This window comes from Microplitis mediator, chromosome 9 (genome assembly GCF_029852145.1).
Source record: "Microplitis mediator isolate UGA2020A chromosome 9, iyMicMedi2.1, whole genome shotgun sequence".
Lineage (NCBI taxonomy): Eukaryota > Metazoa > Arthropoda > Insecta > Hymenoptera > Braconidae > Microplitis > Microplitis mediator.
Window position 1 is genome coordinate 6,570,137 of NC_079977.1, and position 26,488 is coordinate 6,596,624.

General features: G+C 27.4%; 1 protein-coding gene and 1 long non-coding RNA gene across 2 annotated transcripts in view; both read right to left on the reverse strand.

Moving 5' to 3' along the window:
- Positions 1-26,488, reverse strand: part of LOC130674126 (protein dachsous) — a 191,408-nt gene that overhangs the window by 69,201 nt on the left and 95,719 nt on the right. The window lies entirely within an intron of this gene.
- LOC130674129 (uncharacterized) lies at positions 6,345-7,800 on the reverse strand. The gene is made up of 3 exons (XR_008991003.1): positions 7,337-7,800; positions 6,509-6,575; positions 6,345-6,412 (listed from the first exon to the last, which is right to left on the reverse strand). It is a non-coding gene; the product is annotated as an uncharacterized LOC130674129 (long non-coding RNA).

Here is a 26,488-nt window from a genome sequence, read left to right on the forward strand (position 1 = left end):
AAATTCTAAAGCAAAGTACGTTTATTCCTCAATAATCTGCCACAAGATTTAGTTTAAAATTTAAAAAATTAACAGTTATAATAATTTGTATGCGAAAAATCGGTTTTTCTGTTTTTTTATCACATTTCTTTTATAACCAAAAAATATAAATTTATAATAAAAATGGATACCAGATACTGAGGCTCTACAGGCCTCTTGTGACTGTTCTAATTCATCCCGGAAGTATTACCGTTGAAAGGCAAGCAATTATCAATAAAGTTAATTCTAAAATACCTGGCATCAATAATGAACACAACATTTAAAAAAAATTTAGAAAATTCAATATCTTTATATATATGTATATGTATATAAAATATATGTATTTATAAAAAAACATATTTATTAATTTTATCACGAATGACTAATATATTGTTGAGACAAAATTTAAAAAAAATTAATCAATTTCAATTCTTTCGATTTTTATTAATAAGTTTTTTATAAAATTTATTTTTAATGAAATTTTTTAAGACATTGTTTATTTTTTACAATAATTAGAGAACTGACAAATTTTTAAATAATGATAATAAAAATTGTCAAATTTAAAGATCATGATGTGAAAGCCCGAGGCTGAGGCTTAAGAGTATTTATGCAGAATTAAGAATGTAGATTGCTATCACTGTCAACTTTACTCATAGTTATATATATACATATATATTTATATCATCCACCGGATATACAAAACATTCGTACTTATAAATAAGCTATAACTTATTTTAAAATTTAAAAATCGATGACAGCCGTTTTCTCTAGATTAACTTCTTCATTAATAATTTATTTAATTCAACTATTTATTATCATTATCATTATAATGAATATAAATATTCAGATACTAATATGCGGTCATTTATTCAGTGTCAATAACAAATATATTATATATTATATATATTTTTTTTATGAGACAAAAATAAAACGATAGTTTAGTTCATTTTTAAGTCTCATCTTACTCTCACGTTGGGCGATATAATGAACCGACATGACATTGCGGTTTTATCATGTCCATGTTCTTTTGCTTTATTGAAAGCTAACGTTTTTTTATTCTTAGCTCATAAGTATAAATATAACAATAATAAAAAAATATATAGATTTTATTCAATAAAATTGAATTTAAAAATTTTCATTTTTTTTCACTTGAAAATTGAAATTTTTTTACGTAAAAAAATATTGAAATACTTATTTGTTAGTATATATTTATTATTAATTTTTGAGACAAATGGTTTTAAGTAAAAATTCGAAACATTAATTTTTTTTTATTAAAACAAATTGAGATTAAATTAAAAAAAAAAAAAATAATTTCGTCAAATCACTTAAATAATTTTTCTTACGCAATAAAATGAAGATAAAAAATAAATGATGACTGGATAATAGCTTTTTTTATATCGATATATATTTTGAAAGAGTCAGTGAAGAATGAAGTGACGTAATAAATATCGATTTCCCTTTAAAATTAAAGCGTTACAATGACAATGGATTAAATAAGTTTAATATTGTTACGATAAAATTTATAATAAATAAATAACAAAATGATGACAATAGAGAAAGTTCAAAAAGAAAATTAAGCAATAGGTGGTCTTTTTACATACGGAAAATCAACTACTGGTTATTATAACTGTCGATGGTCGGGTAAGTGTTGAATCAGAATCGAAAAGATATTAAGAATATTTTATGGTTTTTGTCGGGTGAGCACGCGGTCCAGGGTCCGGAGTCCGGAATACGGGATCCGGATGGGAGTTGAGCTGAGACGAGATGAGATGAGATGAGTTGAGAAGAGAGAAAGGTCCGTTTGCATGGTGGCGTGCCATGCCAGTCGGATCGCCGTCGGCCGCCCTTAATTATCCACGTAAATAATATTAACGCTTCCACTCGTCGCAACGGCGAGCAAAAATTTATGCGATGCTTCCTCCGTCTTCATTTCTGAGTCTCCGTCTCTACTTATATACATTTTTATTATATTTTATCCTTATAACTTATTTTTTCCTCTTCTATCTCTATCTCTTTTATTATTCGAAATTTGTTTCTTTTCGTTTCCTGTCGCGACCGACAATTCCGAGTGTTGTAACCGCTGACCTGAACTTTTTTAAAATTATTTTCAGCGTGTGAGGTCCATCGGAACTACTTAATCGCGCGTTAACGATCGCATCTCCACTTTTGTTATTTTATAAACTTATTTTATACTTTTTTTGTAAAAATTATTTTAACGAAATTTTTAAGTTTAATTAGCAGTACAGGCAAAAAAATAAATAATCAATTGTGTTCGGATTTTCATTAATTTTGATTGTTTGAACAATAAACCCACATCAAAGAAAGTAATATATAAATTAGGGTGTTTAAAAAAAAAACAAATTTTTTATTTGTGGTATTCAAAAATTGAAAGTGTAACTAAAAATAAAAATTTTGGTACCAATTGGAGCTCTTAATAATAATATTAAAGTTTGCCTCAATCCATTTTTCTATTTACCATTTAAATAACACAGGAAAAAAAATTTTTTTTTTTTAGAATTTTCTAGCTCACAAACCAATCAACGGATTTTTATGCACAGTAAAAAATTTTGTAGGAAATTGAACGCTCTATAAAAAAAGTCTCTTATCATTTTTTGATAAATTCCACTGTTCAAAAGTTATTTAAGTTTCAAGTCAAATTTACAGTAAATTTTGAGATCTTTTCACTTTTCCGGCGAAACTATCAGTCCTTTCACAAAATGTCATAGAATTTTTTTTGTAGGTAATTTCATTCCTTACAAATTATTACGAGTAAAATTTTTCGAAATTCCGCATTGTTTTCAAGTTATTTTTATTTCAATGTCAAGCTCTTAAAAAAATAGATTTTTGATTGATTTTATAATTTCAGATTGAAAAATGGATAAGTGGATTAAATTTTTCACAATTTAACCAAAGGCTCACCAAGGCTTAAAACTGATCAGATTTTCATGTCGATCATCTCGAACAACCTTTTCGATTGATGAAAACATGTGCGAATCTATTGATTTGTTCGAAAAATATCATCGGACCAAAATTGATTTTTTTCGGTCTCAATAAAAAAAACAAAAAACATTTTTTCGTACAGTCAAAGAGCTCAAAAATATATAAACAATGACGATTTCGAGCTCTTCAAGCTCAAATGGTGCGGGAAATTATGGGGTTGGCCCACAGGGTCAGCAGTTTTTCAGATTTTTTATGTACAAATGAGCGCGAATATATGAAAAGTTGTATAAAAAAAATTTTAATAACCGAAAAATGAAAAAAAAAAATAAGGTCCTGTCGCCTCAGTGGAGATTCAGAGCTCAGGGCATGCATTAAATATGATATATGCTTATTGAATTTGTAAGTAAAATGCCGGCGTAAATGTAAGTGAGAAAGAACCAGTGAACATTAACGTTAACCTACACATATTCTTATAAAACCAATGGAAGCTAAAGTGTAGGTATAAGTATGAGTATAGGCGCAAGTGTGTGATGATTGTAAGAATGTGTAGCTTTATTTTTCGTAGCTCTCACTGTCCATTTCTCCGTGCTAGTCGATTTTATTTTATTTATTTTTTAACGTGAATCCTGTGGCCATCCCCGTCTGTTGGTAGCCATGGTGGTAAACCGTGCATAATTAGGAGGAATTCAACGGGGATTACCCTCATACGAATCCCATCCAGTCATCCAAACTTTTATTTATTTTTATTTTACATTTCGCCCGACGGTTTTTATTACTTTTTTTTTTTTAAGCTTCATTCTTTTCATTCTCTCGCTCACTTTCTTGCACTCATCTGGACTTTGTCGACTAATTTATTTAATCATTCCATTGCGCGGCTCGCAAAAAGGTCTCAGGGATCATTTTTTTATTTTTTTATTAATTTTTAAAAATAATGCTATGAATTTTTTATGTTGACAAAGAGTTTATTTTATTCTAATTTAATTATTATCTTTTTTGGTCATTCATTTTAGATTTTTTATTAATTAGGACTTGAAACTGTAGAATTTAATTTTGTAGTAAAATTAGTTGAATTGTTTATTTGAGAAACCCCATAAGTCAAGAAAACAAAATTTTTCAGGAAACACAAAAAACATTTTTTTGAAAAACTTGACATTAAAATAATAAATAAATAATTGAATACAATAATGCTAGTGTCTCTGGAAAAGATTCCAACATGAAAAATTTAATTTTTTAACTGAAACTACTTAGAAAAATTATTTAAAGTTGATTGGCTTATGGGGTTTCTCAACCAAACGGAAAAAAAGTTATAAAATCATTGTGTTTTTAAATGCTTCCACTCAAATCATTTATTACACTGATAAAATGAAGTATTAAATATGTATTTGAACTCTGAAACTCAGAGATTACAAAAAAATATAATTAATTTAAACATTTTAATTACTCATATAATAGTCAACAATAAAACAACATTTGAAATTAATTTCCCAAAAAGCGCGAATTTTAAATAAAAAAAAAAAAAATGATTTCTGTAAAACTAAAACTGCATATGTTTATTTGAGTCATTGACTTATGGGGTTTCTCAATTAAATGAAATTGCTGTCACCCCGTTAATTTTTTTTTAAACGCTGATTTGATTTATATTTTGATTGATTTCTATGGACGGACATCCAAAGAACCCAAAAATGCAAAAAACCCAATGTCGTAAAAAAATGACTTATGGGGTTTCTCAAATAAACGATTCAGTTTATTTGAATGTCATTACTTTTAATTGTGAAATTATAAATTTTCCAATAGCCGACTGTAAAATTTTCTTGAAATGAAAAAAAAATTAAATTTTTCCCCCCACAGCAGTCCCGTGAATGAAAGCAAAAAAATCAAAATTAACAATAGAATTATTTAAAATTAAAGAATCTGGTAAAAATGTATATAAGTTGGAGTAAAGTTTAAAGAGAAGCGGTCAATTATTAGCATACTCGGATAGACCGCGAGAGATATTTAGCTCGGTGTGTCCTGCATGGCTAATCGATTGGCTCGAAAGCGTGCCTCGGTGGTACGTCTAATTGGTAATTAAGCTAAACTTTATGGCCCTCACTTGCGCTACACTGTTAAAAATTTCTAGTGGAATTTTACCAAACAATTATAGGAAGTTAAAACTCAGAACTGTATGGTATTTTTGGAGTACCAGTATAGTAATTTTACAATATATTTTGTAGTCTACAAGTTGGAGATATTACAACGAATTTTTTGTAATTTTACTAAACTTTTTCCGGTGATCGACTCAGTACATTTACAATATGTGTATTGTAATTACACTGAACTTTTGTGAACTATAAATATAGTCAAATTACAATATGCGTATTGTAAATTTACTAAACTAATTACCACTAAAAGTTTTGTAAAATTACAATATGAGTATTCTAATTTTACTAAACTAATTACCAATAAAAGTTTAGTAAAATTACAATATGCGTATTGTAAATTTACTAAACTAATTACCACTAAAAGTTTTGTAAAATTACAATATGAGTATTCTAATTTTACTAAACTAATTACCTATAAAAGTTTAGTAAAATTACAATATGCGTATTGTAATTTTACTACACTAATTACGAATAAAAGTTTTGTAAAATTACAACATGAATATTGTAGTTTTACTAAACTAATTACCAATAAAAGTTTTGTGAAATTACAATATGCGTATTGTAATTTTACTACGCGAGTTACCAATAAAAATTTTGTAAAATTACAATTTCTATCTTGTAAAATTGTCAAGATTATGTGTGAAAATTCTTTAGTACAGTTACAATAAATTCAATAGATATTACTAAAATTATATTGAGGGAAAGTTTAGTGAAATTACAATACGCATATAGTAAATAGCTCGAATTCTTTTTAAAAAGTGTATAGTAACATTACTATACGCATATCGAAATTTCACTAAGCTGAGAACTGAGTAAAGTTTAGCAAAATTAGTAATTAATTGTAATTTATTTATCTAAATTTTTGTCTGAATACATTTGATTTTTTTTTTAAATTTTCGAATTATATTTTATATAAAAGGTTTTAATTTTTATTAATTATTTATATAATAATTTATTTCTTTCATAAATGAAGCTACTTTCGGATAAATGACAGTATAGCTTTTCGTTTTTTTCCATCTCGCTTATTACCCTTCCCTGGTGGAGAAATTTTAAGAAACAATCTGAAAAATAAATAATAAAAATGATGCATCATTTGTATTTTACAATAAAACTTGATAAATTAATGTAATAGTATGAAACTTACTTTTGAATAGCTTCCATTGTCTTTTCTAATTTGTTTGGATAAGCAAATCCAAAGACATAGTACGATAAAAATGTAACTAAAATTCCTTCAAGGAATGAATCTACTCCAATCAGACATTGTTTTTCGAGTACTACATTGTATCGTTTGTTATCATCGTGTAATTCTTTTCCTATTAACAGAAAAAACAGCATACATACATATATAATTATGGCATTGAATTCTCTTGAAATTAGAAACTAATTTTATGATATTTATTATGTAATACCTCGGATAATTAATATCGGATTTGTTACTGGCGTCACTGCAAACAGCTCATTCTCCTCCAATTCTTTCTGAAATCGAAATTTTAAATTTGAATAATTCAACTTATTTACAACTTAAAAACAAAAAAATAGGTAACTTGCACTGACAAAATAATAAAGAAATGTTAAATCTTCTTTCATAAATCTTACAATGAAATCAAAAATCATCTCGCTATAAGTATTTTCGTTATTCGAAATGGCAAAATGTTTTTTAGCTTTTTTGTCATATTACGAACGAACAGAGTGTCTGTAGACTCTATATCATTTTTTTGGTGATGTTGGTGATTAGTGACACTAACATACTTGTTGCAAAAAATTTATATAATATAATGAACAAAAAATAAATAAAAACTATCGATAAAATAGTATTAACTGATTGGTACTTTTAATGCCTAAAATAAATAAATTCATTTTATATAAAAATTTTTTTAATCTCCACAAGGAACGTAATATTAGTTTTTAAGCATAAATTGTATCGATATTAAATAATTTCATGTTACCAAATAAAGTTATTTTTAAACAACTAAAAAAGAGATTAATAAAAGGTATAAATTTTTAATAAAGTTAAGTTGAAATATGAAAAATCCGTGTTTAATACTAAATTATTTCTAAATTGAAAAGTATTATAATCTCATAGACAATTTAATTCAGAAAAGCTGATGACTCAAAAATTATTTAAATTTGTATAAAAATAGATAGCAATAATTCACATATTTTTCTTTAGCAGTGACACAAAACGCTTAGCTTTAAAGAAAGAGTTAATATAAGGTTGATGCGTATGGGATGCTTACCTTTTATAAGACCAAATTTATAATGCTTCTTTGTTGGATCTGTATCACTAGTTATTTATTTAATGAGTTTATTATACTTCACTAAAATTGTTTATAAAATGAATTACTAAAAAACTTGCACAATTAAAAATTCACTAATTTCACACTGATTATTTTTATTAATATTTATTGTTTTTTTTTATTGTAATTGTCGCTAACGTGTTCACTTTGTGCCTAAAAGAATACGTATGTTCCCCCCGGAGACGAAGGGCTATGTGTTCTAGTTGTATCGGCTAAGAGTTGTTTGTTTCTTAAATAAAACTAAGACCTTTGTCCTGGGACCTTTGACGTCACAAGTCACATGTTGGTCCCGGCTCGTGTATGAGAGAGGTTTTTATGACCAGAGAAAAAGTAAACTCGATGGTAGATCGAGAAAATTTAAAAAAAAAGAGAAAATTTTCTACAATTCTCAGTTTCCTATTATTATCACAATTTAATATAACTACGAATAATTACATAGAATTCTGAATAATTTTAATCAAATGAATTAAAAAAATTGTAACGACAATTTTTAATTTAATAGTTCTTCCGTCAAAAATGTGGTCTATGTCTTGACTGCTTTGTTTTAACATCGAAGGTTTCAAACCGTTTATTTTTTGGTCCATATATTGGTATATGAAGAAGCAAAAGAATTTGGTTGTTTTTAAACATCTACAAACACACAGTCGTATATTTTAATAACTTAGTCCCGTATATGTTTTTGAATATCTCTTAAATAACATGAAAAATAACGATACTATACATTGCTACAATTAACGCGTATATGTCGTTTCATGTATAAGATTATGATTATACATCTTTTCCGAGTTATTTTTATACATGTATATAGTCTTTATTCTTTGATACCAAATTCACTCATAAACAAATGCTTATCTGTATAGCAAACAAGAAATTTTAAATAATTAAAAATTTTTTAATTTTCTAATAATAAAAGCACGCACACAGTATGTTAAAATGTAATATTGGTAAAAACTGTAGAAATCAAGATTTAATTAATTAATAATTAAATTATGGGTAGCTGTCAATTTATTCTGCCTCAACGAATTTTATGTAGACTGTGTAAAATATCTTTTTCATTTCAATACTGATAATTGATTTGTTATGAAATTGAAGATAAATACTTTACAGTAATTTTATTATGGGTTAATTATTTATTTTAACGTTGCAGTATATCAAGTATTGTAATTGTTATAAATAAACTTTATTATTTGAAAACGTCGCTATAACATGGTAGCGTCAGAAAAATATTTAAACAACAAAAAGAGTTGGAGAAAAAAAAATTCTGAGGGCATGTTTGAAGCGTTCCGGTAGATCGTAAAATAAGGCAACGGTCGAAAGACTTACTTCCGATCCTTTTTTTTAAATGAGACGTGATAAAAAAAAAAAGGAAAACTTCGAGAAAGTATAAAAATTCATAGAGGATATGAAAATATGTATTTCAGATGCAGAACCTTAAGGTTAAAATGTAACTTGGTAATAAAAACCGAAAATTATAATTTCAACTTACAGATTGTAAGTCTAGCTTATGTCAATAATCTCATTATAATTTGAAATAATGCCAGGACACAAAAGACTAATGCTCAAAAAATTATTAAAAAAATTTTTCATCTTATAATTCATTTTGGCTCATTTTTAATTACTGTACATGTTTTCTGTTCAGTATAAATTTTGCAGTTATTGAGAATATTATTTTGTTTTTAATGTTACTAATAATTGCAGTAAACTAAATAACTAATATTCATAATAAATCCTTTTTTCCACCTCTAGTCTATCGTAAGATCAAAATTCTGATTTATTTAATGCGAAAAATTCAGAAATCAAAACTAAAATATCCATTTAATATTTCCCAATAGAATATGTAAATTTGAATAAATATTAGATTGATAGCTCAATGTTTTGATATATTTTTAAAAACCAATTTGTTATGGTAGTTTTACTTACAATTGCAGCCAGTTAAATCACAAATATTTATGATAAATTTACCGGATTTTACTTGAAATGTCCACTGTAGTGTCTTAAAATTACAATTTGTATTAGATCAATACAAAAGAAATGTAAATTTACAATATCGATTTTTTATTTCCGAATGAAATTTGTAAATTTGAATAATTTTATTGTAAAAATTAAAAACTTTTATTGTAATTTCAAAAACAAATCTTATGTTGTAGTTTTACCAATAATAACAGTAAAGTAAATCACAAATATTTATGATAAATTTGCCATCTCATAGTTGAAATGTACACTATAGTATCGTAAAATTACAATTTGTACGAGATAAATGTGAAGGAAATGGAAAATTACAATATCCATCTCTTATTTCCTTAGAAAATAAGTAAATTTAAATTGGTGTTTGGTAAATATTCAAGAATTTAGTAGTAATTTGAAAATCAAATTTTTGTCCCTAATTTTACTAACAATTATAGTAAATTTAATTACATGAATTTATAATAAATTTACCATATCGATGTTAAAATTTTAACTATAATATTGTAAAATTACTATACGTATCTGATTCATACAAAAATAATGTAAAATAACAATTTTTTTTTGTGATTGTACAATTTGAATATCATTTTTACAGAAAGACATTGTAATTTTACAAATATTGTTTACTGTTTAGTTTTACAATACGCTAATTTGTAAATTTCCATAACATATGTTTGGTAAACATATTGGAAATTTACTATTTTTTTTAACAGTGTACTGTACATAATACCCATTATTTTCCTCCTTCATTCCCTTCCTCTTTCTCTTTCTCTTCCTCTTACTCTTACTCTGTATCTATTAATCTAACAATAAAACTATCTCCCTTACTTTTAAATTATCCTCACGAATATAATGTTACCCTATAACGTTTGATTGTCGCATTAATACTTATCTCTACTACTTACATACTATTACATCAGTTCAGTCGTGTTTCTACGTTGGTACCATAATTTATTTACATTAAATAACAGTAATTAATATGTAATAAATTAATTGTTTATGGAAATAATTAAATAAATTTTTATTAACAATAGAACTTTACTCTGAAAAAAAATTGCGGAATCGTCTGATTAAATTTGGCGCGAATAATTTGAATCATTCAATCCCCTTGGAGTAAAATTTACTTCAGAGGGAAGTTCATTTTAATATCAACACTTCGAATCGGAGTGTATGCGAATTTAAATGAAATTCAGATCACTCCGAAATGACTCCGCTGAAAAAAACAAACTCTCTATTTACTACGAATGTGGAGTGATTTTTTTTAAACTACGGAACTCTGAGTAATGAATCGAATTCAAATTTAAATAAAATCCGTAATCTCTTCGAATTCACTCCCGATTTTTTACAATGAAATTATAATAAAAATTAAGAATTCGAGGTAAAATGTAACGTAAGATATTTTTCAAAATGTTTAAAATAAAATGCGACGTTTAACCTTTGAATGATACCGGGTTACCATTTTCGACCTCAGATCATTTTCAATCGATTTATTTTTTATTTTTCCGTTGGAAATCGGATTAACTACGATATTTATCGACAATTAAGACCAGCAACTTATTTACTCGAAAAAATTACCATTCACGTTTCAGTAGAGATATCTTTTTTGAAAAACTCACTTACTGGACCAAAACTATTTTAAAGTAGTCTATCTTTGGCATAAAATCCTGACATTTTTTAATATTCAAAATTCAAAAAATGGCGCGCACTAAAATGAAGAAAAATTTTCGCAGTTTATTTCATTTTTCCAGAAATTATTCAAAGAAAATTTTGAAAACTCTTGGAGTAGTCGTCAATTTTTCTTACTGGGGTCCAAATATCGTCATATGACACAGACGTCATTTCACAGACGCCTGTCATTTTAATTGAATTTTTTTTTTATTTTGAAATAACCGCCATAGTCAAGACTGAGACAAGTTCACTTGGGGCAAAATGGTCAACATAATTTTTTTTTCATTATAAAAATTTTAGTCAATTTCTTTAATATGTCCATTGTACCTCGGTCTGACCCAATCTTAATTTTTGACATGAAAAATAAATGTTTTAATTGAATGAGTTAAATATTTTTCGAATGTTGCAAGGAATAAAAAAAAATAATTGAAATAAATAAAAAGGTAATGAATAATTAAAATATATTATAATAATTAACATTAGACACGCGACTTGATATGGAAAATGAAATTGATTGATGATAAACAGTGTATTATCTGTAAACCGGAAACATGGTTATGTTTAACGCAAGAGCAGAATTACGTAATTGCGATCGAGGGAAAGGAAAATACAGAATAAATTCAATCGGGTATACAAGCTGGTAAACGAGACAACGAGACACCTTTCAGAGTCATGGATACCTTCAACATCACATCACGTAATTAGCCTACAAGAATAAATAAATATATAAATATATACATATATTTATGATAAAAAATAAAAGTGTGAGAATGAGAAAGAGAAAGAAAATGGAAATAAGATTTTTTATATTTAGATTGACAGCTCCGATATCAGACTAACGCGTTCAAATATATGTACATATATATATTATATTTATTATACATGTATATAAATCTTGTTTAAAAATTATTACTTTCTTCGTTATACTCGATCACTCATAAAATACTTTACCGACCTTTCTCTTGATTTTCTTAAGTTTTGCATCACTTTAAAACTACATTGGAAAGTTATTTTATGTCTATATATTTTTTTATGAATTAAAATATAAATGAGTAAGCTTTAGTACTATTATTATTATTAATTATAAGTGAAAGTGATAGTTGGTAATAAAACATTTTTTTTGATATGGAGATTTGATAAGCAATATCTTCGTGATTAGCGAAGGTAATTAGACGTTTAAGGTGGTCATTGTAAAGACAATTTGATTTCCTACAATTTTGCTTATCATAAAAATTACCCATAAGTCAATAGTTTAAAAGATACAGCCATTCAAAGCCTGACAAAAATCTTCATTGGAACAATTTTCCAAGTGGTCGAAAAGATGTTACTTCAAACGGCTGTAACTTTACAACTAATCATTTTAGGAAATTTTTTAATGAGGCAAAAATTTTAGAAAATTAAATTTCCTTTCCAGTGACCATACATGACGTTGAATTATCTCATATATTTAGTGATATATTGCTAATCAAAGTTAAACAAAATATTGAAGTTGTGTTCAATTAGTCTGCGAAAAAAAATCATAATTTATAAATCTCAGCGATAAATGAAAGTCAAAATACACTAATATTTTCTCTTTTTCCTCTCTCATATATCTTTTATATTTTTAATTTAAACCACTTGATTTCTATATATTATATACATATGTTTTGTAATAAAGTCGCCGTAGGCGTTTGTGTGTTACAGAGACTTTATGTACTGGCGCACCTGTTTCCACACGTAAATCGATGCCATGGAATTTAATTTTATTTAAAATAAGTAGATGTATACACTAAAACTATCTAATAGTTATAATTGATGAAAAATGTTGATACAGGTGTCGAAAGATTTTTTTATAATAATTAAATTTTTTTACAATCATTATTTATTTATTTATTCCGACCTGGTGTAAATGTTAAATCGATGGGAATTATTGTACATAAAGAAGATTAAGATGATAATTTATTGAATGCACGTGAACAAACTTGAAAAAATATATACAATTATGTTCAACGCGTTAAAACATTCCTTTCATTCATCGTAAATCAGCAAGGAAAACACTTGCATGTGTTTTTAAATGTTATTCAACCTTTAAATTGTCTTTTAATTAATCCTTTTACACTGTAGTAATTATTGCATTTTATCTATTTATTTTAACGCAAAATGTTTATTCATAAATTTAAGAAAAGAATTAAATTTGTAACTTAATAGAAATACTTTGGCTGAACTACTGGAGATATAACAAAAATTATGAGGGTAGTTTTTGTAGAGAATTTACGGGGGACCACTAGTGTGATCGCCTGTCAAAAAGATGATTTTTGGGAATTTTTTTAAAGAAAACTACTGAATGGAATGTTTCAATGTTTTGAGGATATATTTGTGGATATATAATGAATGCAAGATAAAATTTTTGGACCAAAAAATTCAAAATTCACCGAGTTATTCGCAATCTCCCGCTCAAAAAAAAAGTCCCTACTGCGGTGATAGCGACCTGTGCAGCGCCGAAAATAAAAAAAAACCAAAATGTTTATTAAACTTGAAGGCGGGGTTTTTTAAAAAAATTTCAAATTTCGCGCGAAAATTTGATGACTTGTGGCCTGGCAAAATTACATTTTTGATTCGATCGAAAAACTGGAGGTTCATGGTACGTAGAAACATATAAAAGAAGCTGCAATTCGAATCAAAGCGATTGGATGATTTGTCTTCGAGTTATAACTGCAGCAATTTTTAAAAATGTATTTTTGAAAACCGATAAGCGGCTGCTCTTCCGATGGCTGTAACTCAAAAAAGCTATTTGAGATATGCACTAAAAATTGTAGTATGTTTTTTTGAAGATATAGACTATCGAAATATGCAAAAAAAAATTGATTTTTCAAAATTTCACACTAGTTGTCCCCCTTAATGTCATAAAGAAAGCTTTTGCAAAATTTTACTTTACAATAATTTACCCAGATATTAATAAAAATTGAAAGATTGAACAATTTTTCAGAAAAAAATTGTTAAGCTAAAAATTCTGGTGAAACTATTGAATTTGAGAAAAATTATGAAAATCAAATTTTTAGGAAATTAAATTCTCTACAAAAAATATCTCTACTCATTTTAGTGTAAATGCGGTGACCGACCTAATGAACTTTGAAAATTGAACTTTACCAATTTTAACTTCGGTAAATTTGAATTTTGGCAACTTGAGCTTTGGTAAATTTAAACTTTCATGAATTATAAAAAATTATGAAAAAAAAAAAATGATTTTTGATGAAATACTAAATTATTTAAAAGTCCAAATTTTCGAAGTTCATTAGGTATGGAACCGTAAATGCAATAGCTAAGACGAAAATTTGACTAAAGTAAAAAATTTGAAAACGTAAAATTATTAATTTAAAAAAAAACTAATAGTTTTTTATTCTGCGAAAAAAAAGAGAAGCATAAAAAAGATGAGTGATAGTAATAGGTTTTAAATTGCCTCGCTTTAATGACAACATTAATTTTTTTTTATTTTTTAAAATTCCCATTTTCTTATCCGTCAGAAATTTTTCTCCTTTCTTTTTTTACAAAAAGACTAAAAGCAAGAAAAAAAAACTAGAAAAATAAAATCCTTGTTTCAATTGTGTATTCACGGTTAAACGCGATTTAATTCCATCCTAAGAACACGCAAGTGTCTCAAGAAATCCACGTACCGGTTTATAAACCAATTTTGCTCTCATATCATCTCTGAGACTGGTTGATATTTTTTATTTACTTATTTCTATATTTAGATATATTTTTTTTGTAATTCCCACTCATTGTAGGTTTTGAATCCGTGACAGTCCCTATCGATGACCGTCGTACCCTGACGTATCCTGTTACAGATTCCGATACATTCAACACTTTTTTTTTAATAATCCATGTCTCGAGTTCTGAGTCAATTGATTAAGAAAAAAGTAAACAAGAAATTAAATAAATAAAATAGAATTTTTTTTTCTTGTTTTATAAGCATTAATGTTTTTTAACGTCACTTTCATTACTCAGATAAGAGTTTTTGTGCGTCAGACTGTAGTACGATTTTATTGTAAGCAACTTCACACAAGAAAACTTTATACATTTCTTGTCATCATCAAGCATCAGTTGGTTACGCTTGTGAAAATGTCTTATCTCATCATTCCTGTACTTAAACATTTTTTTTTTATCGAACTTTAAAATAAATTTTTTATATTATTTTATTTTATTCATTCATTTGTTTGTCAATATATAATTGCAAAAATTTGCTTGATAAGTTTCATGTCTAATAACGATACGCGCAAAAAAATGAATTATAAAAATTAATAATTGATAACTAAAAATCTAGAATGTGGTCACAATTTAATGTCATTTTAAACAGTGATCTCGTGGTTTTATAGAATACATTATAATAATCTTAATTTAAATAATGAAATTTAAAGTTTACATGTAAATACATCATGTTACAAGTAATAGAAATTACACGGAAAAAAAAAATAGGTGCTGCAACAGGAGGCAATCCTGTGGGGGCAACAGGAGGCAATCCTGTGGGGGCAACAGGATTTTTCCGGTGGAATAAATAGGATAAGGAACAAGTTTCATGTACAAATTTTTTTGTCCGAATAATGAAATTTCAAAATTTGAAAAAAATTTCAATAAAAAAAAAAAATCAACTTCGAAAACAAATTTTTATTTTTTCCAAACTTTTAATTTTTTTTTCAAATTTGGAAATTTCATTGTACGGACAAAATAATTAGTACATGAAACTTGTTCCTCATCCTATTTATTCCACAGGAAAAATCCTGTTGCTGCACCTATTTTTTTTTTCCGTGTACTGTTTGGTAGTTAAAAATATGAAACTATAATAATTTAACGTTTCAGTTCCAACATTCGATGTTTGGAACATCAAAGTTTATAGTAAAAAAATAAAAAAACATTCAGTATGATAAATAAAATTTTCAATGTCGAGCAATTGATTTTATATACAACGTTACATAATTATCACTTTCTTCAAATTGTAGAAAGAATGTCTTAAGCGCATTAGTTTTTATAGTTTGAAACAGTAAAATTTTACTTGTGTTTGTGGGTTCCAATGTCTGTGGAAGAATTAACCTAAAGTATTACTGATGCGACTATATCTACATGGCAAGGACGTATTTTATCATTTCAAACAATAAAATTCAAAGACCAAGAGTGACTATTTTTTTTTTTTCATATCAATATATTTTAGAGAATCACTCTTATACTTTTTTGCTTTCAATATTATATTATTTATGAATTACCTTCTTTAAGGCGGGTTTATTGCTCAAACAATAAAAATAAATGAAATTCCGAATAAAATTTATTATTTATTTTTTTGCTTGTAATAAATTGCAACTTCCGTTAATAACATAATTGTCGCAACTATCGTTATCAAAAAACAGTAAGCCAAATGGTTTTCATTTTCCTTTGAAAAATTGCTTTGACAAAAGCCATTTAATTGTTGTTAGGTAAGATATGATAACATTCATAACAAGTAAACTGCTTAAAAATATTTATATAATGTTAGACATTTACTTTACAAAAAATTTGCTATTTATATTAAGGAAATTTTTTCATTTAGCGAAAACTAAAACATGGCCATATTTCTTTGAATTTTTTCAATTACAAAAATCAAACCATCATTACACGTTAAACTAATGGGTTTACGTAATAATTTATTGAAACCTTTTTTGTAGAGAATTTAATTTACTGTAAAATACTCAAGATGCTTTTTTGTCGTATTTTTGATAGTTTAGCCTGAATTTTAATTTATAGTCAACTAGTCAACTGTATAATGTACATCAATAACGATTTCCTCAAAAAAATTTTTTAGTCCTCAAAATTTGTATACTAAACTGTAATAGACTTATGTAATAATTAATACGATTATTTTTTGTAGTGAATCGAATCCACTATAAAATTATATTGAATTAATTTTAGAAAAATTTAATCAGAATTTCCGATAATTGATAATTGAAATTTAGTTATCGCCTTAAAATGTTTATTACCTAAGCTACGTAAAAATTGACCAGGACCTTTTTTGTAGAGGATTAAATTTCCTAAAAAATAGTTCTTATTCATTTTAGTCATATTTGTAATAGTTAAGTCATAAATTTTGATTCAGTGGTAAGATAAAAATAAAATTTTTCACAAAATTAGTGAATCAATTGGTGTAACCCCATTTGCTCACTTAATTTAAATCCATTAACAGTAAAATAATATTTTAAATAAATAATAAAATATATATACATATATATAATAATGTATAACCATAAAGATTCTCACTAATATATATAATAATAGTAGTAGTCTTTATTCAAGGTTGGATCCTGAGGGCAGCGGCAAAAAACATCAACTGTACACATGCATATATACCTATATATATACATATATCCCTCATATCCACCCAGCATCCACCGCTAATGATGATTCCCCAAGCATAAGTTTATGAATACGAATTATTTCGGCGTGGATCTTGACTCACTGACGTGATAATGGATTATCAAGAGCATTGCCCTGGGATTTTAAGAGAACTCTTCCTCTCATACTCTTACACATATTATATAATTTATATAACAACTAAAAGCGGCATGTTCACAACGGTAAAGACTTCCTGACCGTCATCATATAATAAATATAGTAAAGAAAAAAAAAGTTACACGTGTGAGCTAATTTAATAAATTGTTTACACGTATGTGTTTTTTATTTTTTATTTTTATTTATTTTTGCTGAGTGTGAGATTGCACCACGTGCTAGATGACGTGAATTCTATTGAAATAGAGGAAAAGTATTTGTGAGGACGACGATCCTCGGTGGATTGGTGAATGCAGAGAGAGAATGGAAGCTGATGCTTGGATTCGTACTCTTACTCGGGACTAAACTCAGACTCGGGACTCGGGACTCGGGTGGATAAGATGCGAAGAGACCCGACTGTAAATACCTTGGAATGCAGACGGCAACCCGGTTGCCCGTCAAGAGCTCGCGATGCCGCGGTTATGTTTGTAACATATATAACACAAGCCAATGCAAGTATGCTGGTATAGAGAGCTGAGTGTATCGCTATTTTAATGCCACAAAAAGAGATAGAGTAGGTCGATGCACTATCTCCAATTGATTTTTAAATTATGTATAGCAAATACTAAACTTTTTTTTATTTACAACAAGTTTATATAGTCTAGTACACACTTAGATGCTGCGAAATTTTTGAAAAAATTTTAATTTTTAAATTTCCGTGCGCAAAAAAAAAGGATTTTTTGGCATAAAAAATTATTACTCGCCCCAAATAAAATTTTACTTACCCCAAGGAATTTTTTGCATCATGAATTGATAACGAAAATTTTCTTGAGCCGAGAAAAAATTTCTTGAGCCAACAAATTTTTTCTAGTCCTTAGAAAATTTTTGTCTTTATATCGTAATGCAAAATTTTTCTTGCATCAAAAAATCATTTTTTTTCTGTGTGTTATTCAAATCAAAGTCATTTTTCGAAGTATTTTTTTATTGCTAAAAAATTTCCAAATGATTTTCACTAAGATCCATCTTAAGGATGGAACGAAATTTATTTTTGAACTCGGTCGATCAATTAGTAATTGGAATTTGCATTGCGTTAATAAACGTACGAACAGATCAGGGAAAGTGACACGAAAGCAAACATTTAAGTAGACTTTTTTTTAAATAAATAAACCCAATACGTTGATTTTAGTATCTGTCAGACAACGACAGCCTGATATAAATTTATGCACTGTATCAACTGTGGAAATTATTTAACGTAAGTATGCCGGTGAAATTTTTTCAATCGAGAATAGAGGACAATAGGGAGAGTAAGAAAACGGAGGAATTGTGAATAAAATTACTATTTAATCTCGTTCTGAATAAAAAATTTTCATTGTTATTACAGAGTTAGTAACTTTTAAGAGTAAGTAAATTTTTTGATAACGATTTTAAGCGAATGAAAAAAAATTTTGACGATCTTGGCACTATACGATTTGGCAAAAAAAAAACAATTTCTTAATATTTTAATAAGCGACTTTATATAATTTATTAATCACACCCGGTGTATAATAATAATAATAATATGTAATAATGAAAAAAAATAAAAATATATAAATTTTGAGTCTCAAGATGTGGATGCAGGCGTTTAACATAAATATTGGACGAAAAATATTTCGGGTAGACTGTGAGCCTGCGGGTGATCTGCTGACACGACGTTAATTGAAAGCATCTTTTTTATTTTACTCTGTTTTATACACAATTTTTTTTTTTTCTTAGTATTTATATAATATACACACTACATATTATTATTGTTATTTAGAGTGTTAAAAATAATATGAAGATAAAGGAGAAGTGAAGATGAAGCGGAGTGTGAAGTGTTATGTTGTGAGTTGATGACACAAATTAGATATGAAGTTAAGTCAAGTGTAATATATATACATGAAGAAATTGAAGAGCTAAACGAGACTTATGGGGTAAAATGAACACTAGGGTGAGCCAAAAAAACCAACCTATTGAATTTATGTCTTAAAAAGAACCTATATATCGAGAAAAAAAATTCTCCCATTGGGCAAAATTTTTAGCTAAATTTTAAAAGGTGTCGGTAGCTATTTGAAATTTCCCATTTAAATAACATGCAAAAAAATTTTTTTTGATTAAAAATATCATAACTTTTGAACCATGTGAGACAAAAATTCGGCTCTAGAATATTCTTGTAGGGCACTAAATTTCTTAAAAGAAAGTCTTGGGAGTCGAATTTGTAAACTTGATATTTCGTATGCTAACAGGCCATCAAAGTCTAGGGTAAACAGAATCATACAAATTTAAGGCTTTATTATTAAAAATATCAATACTACGAGAAAATTTGTTCTACATGTAGTGCAATGAAATCACCAACAATATCCACGTTGTAACAAATAATATTTTGTTATCAATCACAATAAAAGAAAAGTATTTGGAAAATCCAAATAAAGCCTTAAATTTGTATGATTCTGTTTACTCTAGACTTTGATAGCCTGTTAGTATATGAAATATCAAGTTTACAAATTCGACTCCCAGGACTTTCTTCTAAGAAATTTAGTGCCTTACAAGAATATTCTAGAGCCGAATTTTTATCTCACGTAGTTCAAAAGTTATAATATTTTTAATCAAAAAAAATTTTTTTGCATGTTATTTAAATGAGAAATTTCAAATGGCTACCGACACCTTTTAAAATTGAGCTAAAAATTTTGCCCAATGGGAGAATTTTTTTCTCGATATATAGGTCCTTTTGAAGACGTAAATTCGATAGGTTGGTTTCTTTGGATCACCCTAATAAACACCTTTATATATTTTCATGAGATAAAATTTAAAAATAGTAACGAGACTTAAGAATTTTCTTAAAAATTTTATCAGGGTGTAAACAGACATGAGACAGGATCGTACGAAGTTTTTACCAAAAAATTGGATAATTTTCTGATTAGTTTTCAAAAATTTTATTTTAAGAATCAAAATTCAAATTAATTGAAATAATTTGAAATTAGCAGTAATTTTTGTTGTTGAAAAAGTTAATTATGGACTTCCATTCCCATATATATGTAGGTATCAAAGCCGTTGAGAGGAAGTATAAAAAAAGTAAAAGTCAAAATTAAAATGAAAATACGTAAGGATCAAAACGGCAACTCCTCCGCGGTGGCTATCCCTCGTCTCGGCAGGTTTACGACGAGCCAACGCAAACACGACATTCGCCCGCTAACTGGCCACCTAGCTACTGTATATCCTTTACTAGTATACTCTCATCTACTTACTTGAGTTTAAATACTTTGAAAGGTAACCAACGATAGCAAGACTTGAACCAAGACCAAGACTGAATACGATGAGAGCCCAGAGACCGAGACTAAGACCGAGACTAAAACACCAAGACCTCGACCAAGACGTTCCCTTGAGAGTTAATGCTTACGGATGCCGGAAATACAAAATCATGCATTACGAACACGTCATGTTTATTATTTTTAAAACACACATTTATTTATTATCCTATTTTATAACTTTTTTTTTTATAATTTAATTAAATGAAATATTTTAATTGGAAAATTTTTTTACTAAACGAAAGTGTTTTAATTAAATATTTTGTTATTTTTTCTATGGTTGATTAATATAAGAGAATTTATGATTGCCTGTAATTAAAATTTGTCTTTTTTAAATTTACAAGAACGTTATATAATTATTAAAAAATGATTTTTTTAAAATTTCTTTCTGTATTTAATTACCGAGATGACTTATAATGACGCTAATTTTTTCAAATAATTAGTAAGTAATTATAATTTGTTTTAATAGTCGTGTGCATAGACTAGAACTTTTGTGGTCTAATCTACTGTTATTATCCAGTAATTGCAGGACAATGTAAGCTACATAATAGGACATTTTAAAAGTACCTCAATCGGAAATGACAAAAAATGGATCATTTTTCAACCGTTAATCTCGCATGACATGTAAATTTTTATCCAGTCATTTTGAGTTATCAATTAATTTTCAAAATTTAATGAGTGATTTAAAAAATTTATAACTTACTCGCATTATATCGGTAATGTATATCCAAATTGTTTTTTATATATGTTTTAACAAATTTACTTTGCAATATATATCAAACTTTATTCCGCTTACAAATTTAGCCGTTAAAAAAATTTAATAAGTTTAGTCTAATAGTTTTTTTTTGCACGAATGGAAAAAAATATATGTGAAAATTATGTAACATCTCTATAATCCTGACGTTAGCAGACAATTAAAAATTTTTTGATTTTTTTTTTAACAAATAAAATACAAAGAACAAAATCCAAAAATATGCATACGTGAAAAATTTAAAAAACTGTAAGTGCAATTTTTTTAAATATTTTTTTTTTGTAATTTATCGTTTTGAATAAACTTAAAAAATGATTAGACGTCAGCTAACTTCAGTATTGTATATCTATAACCTATACGTGCGTAAAACCAAATATGTTTGATAAGCTTTGCGTAAATAATGGCATATATGTCGACGCATACATATAAAATATGTGTATAAATACATGTTCGCGTGAAAAAACAATAGGTCACATATATGTTACATGAATTGTTTGCATATTTGAATTTCTCTGCGGGCTACACTTGCAAGATTAAATCACGATATTTTCTCATTTTAAATCATCTCCCTCTTTTTGCTCATATTTAGTAATAAAAGTATGCAATATCAAGAAGACATCTAAATTGATCATTTAGTTTAAAGAACAAAGTTTTATAGTCGTTGATTAGCTAGCGCGAATGTGAGAATGTAAACACGATATTTCTTGAAAAACTCAATGAATCAATCTAGTTCTTTTTATATCAACTTCATATTTGTATAGAATAGAACCCTATCGAATAACAATATTGTCATCCATTTTGTTATCGAGATATTTATATATTACAGTGAAAACCGATATCGAGTAATCTTTGCGGCCATATTTGTTTTTATTTTTTTCTACCGAGGACTGACAGCAGCATCAACGCGACCGTCATAAGAAAGTGGCGACATCTGAGAAAAAAAGGCGGTCTATTTGAAAAATTTGACCGGAAAAATCAATATGAGATAAACAGATCCGAAATTTCGTATTTATAAGCGAATGTCAAAATCAATGACTTATTTGAAATTGAAATTTTTTATGACAATAAACAATAAAATTTTGAGAAAAAACTCCAGTTATTTTATTGAACACCGAAATAAAATAAACATATTTTTCAAGTGTATACACATAAATATGTATAAGATTGAACATCGTAATGTCAAAGACAAGATACGGATAGTTTGCATGAGACACTGTGTCGCGGAATAGTAAAACGGACTGCATTCCGCGTATAACGGAACTTGTGCTAAGGTCTACCTTACGCAATAGTGTTAAAGTACTTACATATTTCCATCCACACATATAGAGTTTAAGGCAAAGTTATTTCATACCAATGTCGTATTTTAAATTCATTGCTTTTAGTTCGCGCGTTCCCAGGTTCAAGGTTAACACTCTTTTTTTTTCTCTCTCTCTCTTTTTCTCCCAACCCTTCTCAAAATCTTCTTACCTTACTTCATTTTTTTGAACATCATTTTAGATTAGTCATACTTGGATTGCAAAATCTTACCTGTAACAAAAAAAAATAAATTTTTTAATTTTCTCTATTCCAATAATTTTTTTTTAATTCGCTAATATACTAGCATATTTTATTTCATCAGACGATTTAAAATGTCAGATTCGATTGAGCGGTCAAACGACAACGATTTAATTAAAAAAAAAATATTTTAACGGGAAGCGAATTAAAGGCGCGAAATAGTGACCGGGTACTTTGACACGAAATAAAATAAATATAAATATCTAAATAAAAAAGAAATTAAAATAAGGATGAGGAAGATGAAAGAGATGAACAAAATATTTAAACTGCGTGGCGCCACGGCTTGGACACCCCCCGGTGAGTATTATTACGCATTTAACTAATTTCCTTGTCTCGTAAAATACAACAGACTTATCTCTGTCTTTTTTTAAAATCCTTTTATCTTAAAGCTTCTCAATAAGTTTGAACTTGCCGGGTTATTTTTTTTCCCGGCCATTAATATCAGAGTACTTAAAATAAATAGACCATTAAATTTCATTTATATCACCTACTAATTAACTTCTTTTTTTTCATTGTTTGCTAAAAAATTTTGCGGCCATAGAAGCGCTTAAATTTATAGGCCGTATATTGGGTTAATAAAGTATAAAAATAATATATATTGCAATAGATAAATATGAAAATTAAATTATTAATATATTTCTTTGGAAATTTTTGTATCATTGCGTAAAATTAATGACTAATAAACCATGAATAAATTTAGTCTTCTATTTATTTTTAAATAATGAATACTAAAAATTAATAATAATAAATTAGTAATAGTTCGAGGCTTCTCTGGAGGTACGCCGGTTAACTACTCTCAGGTTGTCTCATTTGCATTGGCAGAAAAAAAAAGTGCGAGAACAGTAAGACTTAAGGTTAGGAGAGACAAGGATAGAAAAGCTCATTGAGGATACAATGAAAGAAAAGGGATCATGAATGTCGTTCGGAAAAATAAATTCAGTGGATTTGCTTTCTGCCCTTATGCGACATACTCGTTTGTCCTTAAAGCTCTTTCGTTACACTCAACAACAGTCTAACTAACTTTGTTATGTGATGGTTTACTTGTTATGTCTACTCTATTGTCTCATTACAATACTTTCTCACGATCTAGACAACTTCCTCATTCTCAATACATATGTAGTATATATATATCACTGATGCCATTAAGGGGAAGAACGAATTTTTTTTAATATACCCAGGAACCACAAGGGCATATAAAGTGGAAGGGGGGGGGGGCACTAAGAAAAAAAATGTCAAAAATATCCACAAGTTACATTTGGCCCCCCCCCCCTATTAGTTTTAATTTAGAAGATTTTTGAGACGGCCTGTTTTCTTTATCGAGTCTATCTTACTCCTTTTCGCAAAATTTTTTTTTACTATTCAATATACTTTTGTTATTATTAATATAAAACGCGCGCTAAAAGTATGAAAAAAAGAAAGAAAGAAAAAAGTTCATTATCATGAGTTTCAAAAATTTATTGTTTCATTTTATTTTTATCAATAATGGTCACTTTATTTTATTTACTAGTTAATTCTATAACTACTATACTCTATTTAGTTTTCTTTATTAATCCAACGGTAATTAAAAATTATCGATAGATAATTACGTACATACACGTGAAGAAAATTGAATAATTATGAACTAAAAATAACATTGTCAAGCTACCAGAATTATCAATGCTATTATTATTTAATTCTACACGTAGATCAATGATTATTGTAATTGTAAAAATAATTGTTGTTTAATTTTTTAACCTTAACCAGCTTATACACGGCAATAATAACTTATCAGCACATTTTTCTACGTGTTTATTTCAATTTAACTCTTCGTTAATAATATAATAATATGCGCTTGCTTATATTGATCCGATTAGGTCTCATATCTTTAGCTATTTGTCATTAGTCATGATCATTAATATTTAATAATTAACTAAAAACTTTAAGAATATAGAGATTGACTCGATAACTTCCACAAATAAATAAATTATTGAGATTAAAGTTTAAATAAATAAAATGAATTATCAAATTTCGAACACAAATATTTCACAAAAAAAATTGAATCAGCTGCTAATAATTTCTATTTAAAACTGTCTAATGAGGCAAAAAGAACATGGGGTAAATCGAATCAGCTAAAAAGACATTGAATATTTTTTGAAAAATCACTGAATTTTTTTTTTCTTCGAATGCCCTGTTTTGTATATATATACAAATTTATATTTGAATGGTATAATAACGGATCTTAGTGAGAGTATATTTCCTTCAGCAGAGAGTTAACATTGAAATATGCATTGACTAGCGTCCGGGTTCTCAGAGTTTCGAGTTACGTTATCTTGGTTCGCCTTCTTCATGAAGTGGCGCTTCGTGCAAATTCCTTAGAATAAAGGATCCGCTGGGTTTTTCCTGTTACTATAACGTTATCATTCTCTACTGTTCGGTTAGACTTATGTCTATACTATTTTCTCTATAAATATGCAAATTGCGTTAGTGAAAGATGGAACAGAAAAGTCGCGATCTTATTTTTCTTAAGCCCATATGTGTAGTCGGCACCAAATCATTAATATTTACATACTTTTACTACACTTTTATCCAGCGTGTTTACACATTAATATTTACTGCATGTATATACTATCACGGTCTCACGAAGTTAAACCCAGAAACTCAATCCAATCTCGGTAAAAAGATCTATGTAGAACGTATGGCTCATTTGTCTACAACAAAATTCTCAACCGTACACTTCTTTACTTCTTTAATGCCACTTCTTATTCTTATTATTATTATTATATTATTATATTCTTATTTTACTTTTCTATACATATTTATATGTATGGAAAGAAATTTAAGTCGACGAGCAACCGGATCTTACTTTTTAGTGTCCGTAATGGAACACATAATATCTTTGTCCATCACATTTTTAAAAAATAAAAGCTGATATTTAAATATTAAACTGACTTTTTTGTGAAAGGAACTGAACTGTAATAAAATTTTCCCGCCCAGGAATCGAAATTTTTATAAAATTAAATTTTATCAGAATTATTTTAAGTGTGAAACTTTTTTTACTAAAAGTAGATTTTGGATATCAAATAAAAGCTTTTGAATTTATAAATTATCGTATTTTCAAAGGGGTTCATTTTACCCTGTCGTTCTTGACTGAGGACTTCTCAGTTCAAAAAATAATTAAAATAAAAAACTTTTTTTTTTTCAAGAATTTTGTCCACGCTGCCGTATTGTCCAACTTCCCCAATTTTTTTTTCAACTTCGTACATAAAAATTTTGAAACAAAAAAAATTTTTTATCAGCAAAATGAAGTCTCAATTTGCCTTGTCTCGGGTTTCTCCATATTTTTGAATGAAATCAGATATTTTCATATTTACA